Consider the following 11,910-nt stretch of genomic DNA (forward strand, 5'->3'; position numbering starts at 1 on the left):
TTCAACCCATTACAGGTGGCAATTCAATACGTGACCTGTGAGTAAGAAGTGGGGTAGTGATGTGCTAGGAAAAGGATAGTTTGGGAGCTGAGTTACTATAAAACCCCCTTGTCAGATAAAAGATATGAACACCTGTGCACTTATTTTTTAACTAATTTTAACTTAAGTTGTAAGTTTGTGAAGCATTATTTAGCTGGCAAATTTAACAGAACTGAAAATAAGTAGAAGTAGAAGATTTTTCCAAATACAAACATATTTGTCCGAAATCTTTATATCATACCACACCATGGAGGATATGAGCCATAGGGAATTCTTATTCTAGATCATGAGAAAGTGTGTCTATATAACTTTCTTGCTCTTATTACTATAGTTACTATTTTAAATTAATAAATTTTGAAGCCATTAAAATATTCATTTAGTTTTTAAATTTTTAAATTACATTTCATAGTGATTATATTAGATTTCTAGAGAGTTTTAAAATAGTTTAAGTGGCTATCCCTTATAATATAATATGAAATGGAAAAGATTATACTAAATTATTATTTGCAAAATACTCAGTTCAACTCTGATTTACTAACTTTCCAGCTTAAAAAAGCTTAACATTACTTAGTATATAAGAAAGATTTTTTAGGTCATTATTTATTTTAAAGCTAATTTATTCAAAATTACTTTAAATATCTACCCACCCTTCAATTTGTTAATATAGGAAATACCTTTTTCTAACAAAAAAAAATTTAGTTTGCTATAAGCAGTTGTAAAACCCAAAATAGCAGTTAAAAAAGTAAAACTATTTGCATTTTAAATACGAAGAAACGTTTTCCAGTCTTATGAAGAAGGAAGAAAACATTTTTATAACCTTTATTTATTTTTCTTTTCTAGACGCATCCCTGATTAGATTTTGCTAATCAGTCAGTACTATCCACTTGTTTTGAGAAAACCTAATATAATACCATTTGACCTTCCACACAAATTTCAGGCACTTAAGCTGAAATCCGTAGCACTCCATCTCTGTGCTAACTGCCAAATTTGCTATCATACCATATGTCCAACATACAATTTGCATTTGAATTGGGAAAAGTAAATGATGTTTTAATGATCTCATGTGCTGAAGAATGAGGTAGAAGGCAGAAAGGGAAAACAATGCACATTCAATAGACTTCTCATTTGTGATATTCTTTCAGTCATGACACTTTGCCAAAGGAAGGTTACATTCTCTAGAGTTACTAATGAATAATCTCTAAAAATAAATATTAGGTTTAGAAAGAATTAGTATACCATAATACTCTTATGAGAGATCAGCTGCAAAGCCATGTTAAATTGAGCATTGACTACCCATTTTCACTAAGATGAATATTATGATTAGATGATAAATAAAATCCCACTTGATGATTTGATGCCTCACACAGAAAAAAAATGACAACATGCACTCAAGGTGCTTTTGAAAAATGAAACACATTTTATTAATATTTCAAACACTATATATTTTCAAAGAACCTGACCCATTTCACAAAAATACTAAAGAGCAACCCAGAATAGAGTTGTGTTTCTGTTAAAATGACAAATATCACTTGAGGTCATCAAAGTGGATGGATTCAGTTTTTTGATTTTTGATTACTCCATTTTTGTTTCCTAGGTAAGTATTAAAAATCTATGTAATTTTAGACCTTATTTGATTATATATAAAAAAATCACCTTAGTTGATTGTCTATATGTTAAAATTCCATTTGAAATTAAAAGGTATTGAAAATGGAAACATAAGCCATAGTTCATAAATACATTTCAACTATTTGAATGAAAATACACTGTAAGTCAGTATAAGACTGTCCCAGTAGGGCAATGAGAGAAATGTAAGGGAAGAGAAAACCAAGACAGAATGTGTGAGGTACCCTTATATGTGCTTGCCTAACTAAAATGATAAACAATATGACTTTTAGAGACCATGAGGCAGAGAATGTGGGAAATAGTAATAAAAATTGTAATTCTGCTCCAAATGAACACACATTTTTGTTCTAACAGTTAATCTCCACTTTTTTTTTTTAAAGATTTTATTTATTTAGAGAGACAGTGTGTGTGAGCGAGGGGAGGACCAAGAGAGGGAGAGAAAGAATCTCCGTCAGACTCTGTGCTGAGTGCAGAGCCCAACTTGGGCGGGGCTCAATCCCACCACCCTGAGATCATGACCTGAGCTGAAACCAAGAGTCATTCACTGAACCAACTGAGTCACCCAGGCGCCCCAGTTGATCTCCATTTGTAATGAAACAACCAACAGAAAAGTTTCCAAATAGAGTTGATATAAATACAGGCTGTCACAGTTTGCTTTGACATTTCTTTTCACTGGAGAGCATAGAAAAATAAAATAGTTATGTTTATCTATAATACATGACGATAAATAACTGCATATCTTGAAATATCTAAAGCTTTAACTGAATTCGTGTCATACTATCTTCAACTGTATATTTACAAAGAGACGCGGGTTAGAGTCATAGAACCTTAAAACATGCTATGGCAATAATCGAACCTATCCTTCATTTTATGGAGGTGAAAACTGAAGGGCAGTGAGATTAGATGACATACCTATGGTTTCACAGACAATAAACTGGTCTCAAACCCGCACTCATCTGACTGATGTGTCATAAGGTAGCACAAAGTTGCTTTTCTCTAACCATGTAAACCTCACTAGAAAAACGAGTTGTCATGTGTGTATCACTGAGAACAGGATACAATGCTTTGAGTAACAAATAACAGTAAATATATGGATTAACCTCATAACAAGTAAATCTAAATATTTGTAATGGAGAATGTTATCTCCACATACCTATCTTCCTATTTTCTTTTTTCCTTCCCTCCTTCCTTTTCTTCCTTCCTTCCTTTAAACATTAGATTCTACTCACCACCACTCCACCTCACTTTAAGCTTGAAGATACAGTTATGCAGCTGGTAACTACATGTCCCAGACTCTATAGCAGCAAAATGAAATTTTGTGACTCAGTTGGCTCCAATAGAGTATAGCTGGTAATGTCCTGTCTGACTCCCGTCATTTTATTGACAGAGCACCTTGCCCTTGCTTGCTTTTTCTCTTCCTTATTTTTGACTGGAAATGGCAGGGGCTCGGAAGCACATCAGGGATGGCAATCAAGTATTCCTTCTATGGGGGCGCCTGGGTGGCTCAGTCGTTAAGCGTCTGCCTTCGGCTCAGGGCGTGATCCCGGCGTTCTGGGATAGAGCCGCACATCGGGCTCCTCTGCTGGGAGCCTGCCTCTTCCTCTCCCACTCCCTGTGCTTGTGTTCCCTCTCTCGCTGGCTGTCTCTATCAAATAAATAAATAAAATCTTAAAAAAAAAAGTATTCCTTCTATGGTGGGAATTTTTTGTAGTGTAGCATATAAATATTTTAGTTTTCAAATTCATGATAAACATTCACATTTTCATTCAATTTTATTATTTTTGAATCATTAATTGAATCTAAGAGGATCATTTAAAGGATATAGGAATTTAAAACTTGGTTAAGAAGAGTTTATATCCAAATACTTTGTTCCCTTCCCTGTGCATTACTAACAGAAACACATAGTGAGTGTGAGTGTTATCAAAATGCCCATGTAACTTAAAGTCAATCTTAAATTGATTTGTTTTGTTGTGTGAATTCTCATGAATAGATTTACTTGTAAAAGACCTTTTTAAACACATTTGTATGGTTATCGGCATTATTTTTTGGTGTGGATATACAAGATATGAGTACTCTAACAATTTTTGCCTAACAGAGAGTAGGATCAGTATATTTGATGAACAAGAATGAAAAAATTAAAAAAAAAAAATCAGGATCCAGTCCCAGATCAGAAAGAGAGCAATAAAACCATGGAGCCCTACACAATGTTAGGAAGTATACATAAAAATACCTTTCTAGGGCTTAATACATGTCAAGCACCTTTCTAAACAAAACAGATACATTAATTATTTTACTTAATTTTCATAATATTCTTCTCACTTAATATTATTGTCATTATTATTGATTTATAGATAAGGATAAAGATCTTAAATCAGTAAGGCTATTAATGTCTGAGGCATGAACCTAGTAAATATTAGCACTGGGATTCAAATCCAGACAATGCAGTTTGGGATTATCCACTCTTAGCCATCATCCTATAAAACTTCCTATAATGCAGTGGGGCATCTGAGAATGGGCAATCATATGTCTGTAATTGAAAAATCAAGGGAGAACATTTTTTGGAGAACAAGGTTAGCAGAGAAAAATGTGTCCAGATACACATTTGATCAATGCTTTACATATAAAATGTTGGTGATATAATATGATATACTGATTTTGAACAGCACCCCTTCTGACCTGATGAGTCACAGGAATAATTCTAGAAAACAAATATTCAAAATACACATATCATAAAGTTTCACAAGTTAAATCCCGTGTTGATGCTAGAATTTCTGAATTGTCTTACATTTTTGTTTTATTCCTAGACAGCCAGCACCAACCTATGTTATCATGTGAATTCTTCCTGTCTACTTCAAGGAGATTCTCCAATGTTTATTCATGGCAATAACTGTTGAGTACTTAGAATCTTTGCCTTTACAGATGCAAAAAAAAAAAAAAGCATCCTATAGATGCAAAAGATAACCAATAAATACTTGTGTATTGGAAAAGAAATACAATGAAGAAAAAAATAATTTTTAACACCTACTATAAGCCATTTTACACATTGTCTTTTACATTCAACCAAAAACCTTGAAAATAAGCCCCAGGTGTCAAGGAAAATCTGAATATAGTAGAAGAGCACAAAAGTACAAAATAATAAAAAAGGCATTAGTATAGGGAATTCAAGGGTGAGAAGATAAATGCTGACTGTAAAAGGAATAAGGCAGCAGCCAGTCCCAAGTTTTTAAATTCAACAAATGGTACTCTAGTACAGGTGGGTCACTTTGAGAGTCCTGTCTCTATGATTTCCAAAGTTAGAGAGTCTTACTCAGGCCAGAAGCAGCAGAAACAGTCTCCAGCCAAGACGTGATGCCCAAATTATACCTCAGCAGCTGAAGCGATAGCAGAGATGCATATCTGTGTATTACAATGAACACATTTTGCTAAAATATCTTCAAGTAACCGGAGGTATTTTCAGAAAGAAGCCCAGGATTGCACAGATCCAGTTAGATGCCGAATGAGCATCACAGAGAATCTTACCCTGTGACTGCTCATTCTCCATACATAGCCTGAATCACTAAGCTTAGACACACTCATCCATGAGCATGACCTTCCTGCCGAGATTTAAAATAGAAAGAAAAGCACTCAGTAAAGGTTTCAGCTTAATCAGTCATACTTTGGAAAGCTAGCCAACACGTATACCCATCATCCATCTGGGCAAAAGGCTTTACAGCTTTTAGACATTAAATGACTCACTCTGCAAAGCTCTCTCCAGACTAATGGTGGCTCTAATTTCTCTATTAGGCGGGCCAGAATATTAGGGAGGCAAATCTTTGCTATTATGCTTCCAGAGAATGAACTACCCCAAAGCATAGCTGAGTATAATAGCTGATAAAACCTTGAAAAGCACAAGGTTAAAATTGTGTTTATCTGCACCATGCCATCTGTATCCCCTAACAGCTTGAATAGGAAGGATTTGTTCCTAAAGCATTATTATTTTTACTAAAAATTGTCCTTGTTTTTCACTACCCCGAGGAAATAAATGGCATTGTAAAAATGAGACTGCATTTATTATAACCTAACCTATGGACCACTTTTTCAAAAGTAATTTTGTCATTTGACATCATATACCTCCCAGTGAGAATGAATAGAAATAATGTTTTTTGTTCTCTTCAAGTTCAACTTGCCCTTTATGTCAGCTTTTTTTCTCATCCTTTTTTATCCAGTTATCCATATTATAATTTGTTTATATTAAAGGAACCTCTTCCCAAGATATTCCTGAACTTATTTGTCAAATTTAATATTTTACACTTTTATTAATATATGATGCTAGATGCCAATATTGGGTTCCTGGAGAAGAATTAACTAGAAGAGGGCCATGGGGGACTTCTGGGTACAGGGACTATTATTTTTGGAGTGGTACTAATTATGTAGTTGTGTTTCACTGTGTGAAAATTCACAAGGCTCCAAACTTAGGATTTGTTTACCTTTTGTCTGCAAATGTTATTTCAGTAAAATTTACCAAGAAAAGACAGCCTATTTAATAAAATTTAGTAATACCCAGAACATTGGTTCAATAAAATATAACAGAATTTGGTAAGAAGCAAGTTTTCTGAGGAAGGCAGAACTATTAAACACTTTTAAGATGCACTTTTAAATAAATTATCAAGGTACCACATCTTAGTTATCTCCAACTAAATAAATAAACACAAGTAAGAAAAATTACTTGAAACTATTAATTTTTGCTTCTCAAAATAAACTGTTATCATGTATTCTGGATGCAATGAGTACACACTAGCAGCTATATTTCTACTCAATTATGATCAAATATAAAACCTTTACACATCCCATGAATGCTCACATATTTTTTAAAAAACATTTTATTTATCTATTTGTCAGAGAGAGAGAGCACAAACAGGGGGAGCAGCAGGCAGAGGGAGAAGCAGTCTCCCCCCTGAGCAAGGAGCCCAATGCGGGGCTCCATCCCAGCACCCTGGGATCATGACTTGGGCAGAAGATAGATGCTTAACTGACTAAGCCACCCAGGCATCCCAAATGCACACATATTCTAAAAAAAAAAAAAAAAAAAAAAGGTAAAGTAGTGCACTAACATGTACATCTAGGTTGGCTATGGAGCATTCCTGCTATGATCAGAGTTTGGTGGTGGTGCATTACACAAAAAAAATTTAAATTTAAGTCTTCAGCAACATGAGAAACTGAAAGACATAATCCCACAATGCTTTTACCTTGACTAAGAAAGATTGCTTTTAACCCTAGAATGCTATTTGAAAATCAAGACGTTCCTTCTTTATTAAGTACACAGTGGCATTATTAAAAATGAATAAAATCTCTCAAATTATCTAGTCCACTGTTTCCTTAACATGACAGATATCTAGAGGAGGTAAGGAAGAAGCCATGGAATGTATAGTAAGAAGAATTATTTCAGAGGGAATTATGGAAAGTTAGAAGAAAACTGGCTTAGATTATCAGACATTCTAAATTTCTCTCATCAGTTCACTGGAAGGAAGAAAATTCCCAAAATCAAGAATTTGTCCACTCTGGGGGCCCCTGGATAGCTCAGTTCGTTGAGCATCTGCCTTAGGCTCAGGTCATGATCTCTGAGTCCTGGGACTGAGCCCCTTGTCGGGGGCTCCCTGCTCAGTGGGGAGTCTGCTCCTCCTTTGCCCTCACTTGTGCGTGCTCTCTCTCTTGCTCTGCTCTCTCAAATAAATAAATAAAATATTTAAAAAAAATTTGTCCACCCAAAGACATTTTATAGGTGAATAGATCTCCCTGACAGAGCAAGATTATTTGATAGTCTCTGTACACATGTTTGCATAATTGTTAACTAAGTGATTGCTTGAAGATTGGGTACATGGGAATGTTGTATTAGCTATAAAGATAGATTAGGTAAATAGATAATTTCTATCCTTGAAGCTATGAGTCCAAGTGAAAGGTTAAAACAAATAAGATAACATGACAAAAAGTTCCAAATTAACTCAAATTAACTCAAAAATTTAAAAATAGAGCTATCCTCTGACCCAGCAATTGCACTACTGGGTATTTACCCCAAAGATACAGAAGCAGTGAAAAGAAGGGCCATTGGCACCCCAATGTTCACAGCAGCAATGCCCACAATAGCCTAACTGTGGAAGGAGCCGAGATGCCCCTCAACAGATGAACGGATAAAGAAGATGTGTTCCATATATACAATGGAATATTACTCAGCCATCAGAAATGATGATTACCCAACATTTGCATCAACATGGATGGAACTGGAGGAGATTATGCTAAGTGAAATAAGTCAAGCAGAGAAAGACAATTATCATATGGTTTCACTTATTTGTGGAACATAAGGAATAGGAGGGAGATCGTTAAGAGAAGGAAGGGAAAAATGAAGGGGGGGGAACAGAGTGGGAGATGAACCATGAGAGACTAAGGACTCTGGGAAACAACTGAGGTTTTTAGAAGGGAGGGGGGTGGGGGAATGGGCTAGCCTGGTGAAGGGTATTAAAGAGGGCACAGACTGCACGGAGCACTGGGTGTTATATGCAAACAATGAATCATGGAACTCTACATCAAAAGCTAATGATGTACTGTATGTGACTAACATATCATAATGGAAAAAAGAGGAAAAAGAAAGTTCCAAATTAGCTTGCCTCTCATTGAAGGAGCAAATGAAACTTACAAACAGCTTAATGATAATCTACTGCAAAATATTTAGTATAAAATAAAAAACTAGGGGCACCTGGGTAGCACAGTCGTTAAGCGGTCTGCCTTCAGCTCAGGGCATGATCCCGGTGCTCTGGGATCGAGCCCCACATCAGGCTCCTCCACTGGGAGCCTGCTTCTTCCTCTCCCACTCCCCCTGCTTGTGTTCCCTCTCTCGCTGGCTGTCTCTGTCAAATAAATAAATAAATAAAAATAAATAAATAAATGAAAAGAAAATACTAATTATAAAAGTTTAAGTCAAGGAAAACAAAACAAAACAAAAACAAAATGCTCCACAGCCAACCTAGATGTACATGTTAGTGTACTACTTTTACCTTTTTTTTTTTTTTAAGAATATGTGAGCATTTGGGATGCCTCAGTAGCTTAGTTGGAGAACTAACCTTTCAGTACTTGCACCCCTCTTGGGCACAGGGTAAAATTGCATTCTTTTGTCCCCACACTATCATGAGAAGAGCCCTTCTCCTTACCTTTCCCCATGTGCTAACTCATGCTATAAATAAATGAAAGGCAAACCTCTTTTTTTTTTAATTAACAGATTTTTATGTTCCTGATTACTGCAGGATAACCCAGCCTGCACTTAGTCATATACATAACCAAAGGTAAACAATAATGTCTAATGTTCATGGAACAAGAATCAGAGGTTTAGTAGGTACATTATAATAAGTCATAAATGTAATTAAAAATGAATGAAAAATAATGATATCATTAACAAAAAAAATTCAAAATGTAATGGGGAAGGTGAGATGCTTTTGTGTGACTGTGTATTTATATAGCTGAATGAAAGCCCTGCAACTTGTTCACACTTCCCTATGTCTACATACATGAATAATAACCTCTCACACTGACTCTGGTCTTAACTCCATAATGCATTTTGGTCAAAAGCACTGTTGCAAATGCAAAACAGACAAATGAAAAAGGACAAATTGCATATTTGAGCTTTTTTTTTTTTTAATTGCTATTGAAAACCTGTTGCCATGTGAATGAACTAGGATAGCCCGACATTTGATGAGGGACACATGCTCCCAGTCCTTGCCTTTGACCCAGCTGACAAGCACCTGACTACAAGGCTCTAGAGTGAGGCCATCCAAGACTAGTGTCGACTAGGCTAGTCCATCCCAGAAAATCTATGCTCTACAAAAGCATGAGCTAAATAAATGGTTGTTGTTTTGAGCCAACTGAGTGTGGGGGATAATTGGTTACACAGGAAAAACTAACCATTACAAATATTGATAGCAAAGTGCTATAGCATTCAACATGCATTCTGCATTTGCTCAATGGCAGTTACCAGATCAAACTGCAACTATCAAAAATCAGGGAAAAGGTTCAGGCTGTTAATAATTCCATGCAGATTTAAATACACTGACTTTGGCAGAGTATATGCTCTCCTCTGTTCTCTTGCTTTATCCTGGGCAAGCTTTAGGGGAAAATTTGGACTGCTGTTAGTGCACCTGCCCTGTATACTGACCCACTGTTGTCATGCCAGCCAGGTGCAAAGGCAGCACAGCTACTGAGGTACTGAATGTTCTGAGGGCATTCTAGACAATGGCTTAGTTCCTTTTTTAAGCTTATTTGTTTTTGCTTTTTTATTCAATGATTCCAATTATAAATAAAGCTTTTAATAATTCTGTTATACACAGATCGTTATAGATACCGGTAGCAAAGCACCACTGCAGTGGTTTGTTACACAGGTAAAGAAACTTCTCAACATACATGGGGAGGAGAAAATAAGGAGGGCTTAAGAAAATTTAATATAAAATTAGAGGTATTACAATGTTATTTAATATATATTATATAATTACAATTTTATGCAATTACATAATTATATATAACAAAATAGAATATATAATTATAACTGTATAATTGTAATTGTATAATGTATAATGTGGGATATAGAATAATATAATATTACTAAAAGTAATGAGACAATTATCCTAATTATTAAGAAGAGAAATTCTAAAAATTGTTTACTTGTGAGCAGTAGGAATGGGAAGGGGGTTACAAGATAAGATATTCTTCATTTTATTCATTTTTGTGCCATCTAAATATTTAGTTCCTTGAACATGAAATATGTTTATAATAAATACAGAGGCATAAAGTGAATACTACTTTCTTCCCCAATTTAACACAAAGAATACACTGAATATTTGTTTAGAGTACAAGTAAATAATTCAACTACATAATTTAAGACATTATGTATTGGAACAGAGGTTGAACATGGGACAGAACACAAAATCTACATTAGTTTTTTATAGTTTTATTGAGACCCGATTGATATAGAATAGTTAAGGTGCATAATTGGATGTGTTTAGACACAGGAATACACCCAAGAAACTCACCACAATCAAGAAAATGAACATTTCAATCAACCTGAAATGTTTCTTTGTGCACACTTGTAATCAATCTCACCCACTCCAGACCACCCACAGGCAGTAATCGATCTGCTTTCTGTGACTATGGAGTAGTTTGCATTTCTAGAATTTTATATAAATGGAATCATAGAATATGTACTTTTTTTTAATGTAGTCTTTTCACTCATCACCATTATTTTGAGGTTTAGCCATGTTGTTGCATATACCAACACTTTTTTACTTTTAATTAATTAGTATTTGTTGTGTGGGTTAGTCAATGTAAAATCCATTGGTGACCTTGCCAAGGGCAGTCTTTGAGGGAAGAGAGCCCTCATGTAGTGGATGGGGATTATGTAAATGAAGATGATATGCTGAAATATATATATATATATATATGAAATACATATATAATATATATTATACAGAAACTGCATTACAGAGAGATGAACCAATTATGCAGTGTTTGCGCTTATGTTTATTCTTTGGTTTGTTGGTTAATTCTGTTGTTTGTTTTGTAAGATGAGAGATGCCAGATCATGTTTGAAACCTGAAATGCAAGTTCCAGAAGAAAGCAAGACATCTGATGACACCAATATAGAGGGTCACATCAGGAGTAAAATTCATGAGACAGCAAGACTGGCATTTATAGAAGTCATGATATTTTTTATTAATATAGATGGGAAGCTAAAGGAGTATGAGAACAAATGGACATAGTTGGAAGTTTTGGTGGTAGGAAGATAAGGAAAACACTATATGTTTATTTCTGTATTCTAAAATAGAAAAGAATAAATTTAGACAGAGATGTTAGGGAAGATAAGATAGAAGGTTTCAAAAGACAGAAGGTGGGAGACTGTTTTTACCTTCAGACTGAACTTATAGAGCTCTAAAATAAGCATTTTCTTTCCTGAACTAATTAGGGTAAATTGTTAAAAATATTTGACAAGTAATAAAATAGAGAGATATTAAGATTTAAATCAAAACTCTATTAGTAAATGCATGAATTTGGACAGCTTTTATCACCATTATTAGCCCCAACTTTTCCATCTATAAAACACAAATGACATCTCAAAATGTGTATTCTAAAATCCATGTTCCTTTACGAAAGTCAGAACGCCATGAGTAGTTTTGAACAAACGGAGTCATTGATGCTTATGAAATTATTCTTACCAGCCTGGGCTCAAAAGTAAGG

Source organism: Ursus maritimus, unplaced genomic scaffold (assembly GCF_017311325.1).
Source record: "Ursus maritimus isolate PB19 unplaced genomic scaffold, ASM1731132v1 scaffold_4, whole genome shotgun sequence".
Taxonomy (NCBI): Eukaryota; Metazoa; Chordata; class Mammalia; order Carnivora; family Ursidae; genus Ursus; species Ursus maritimus.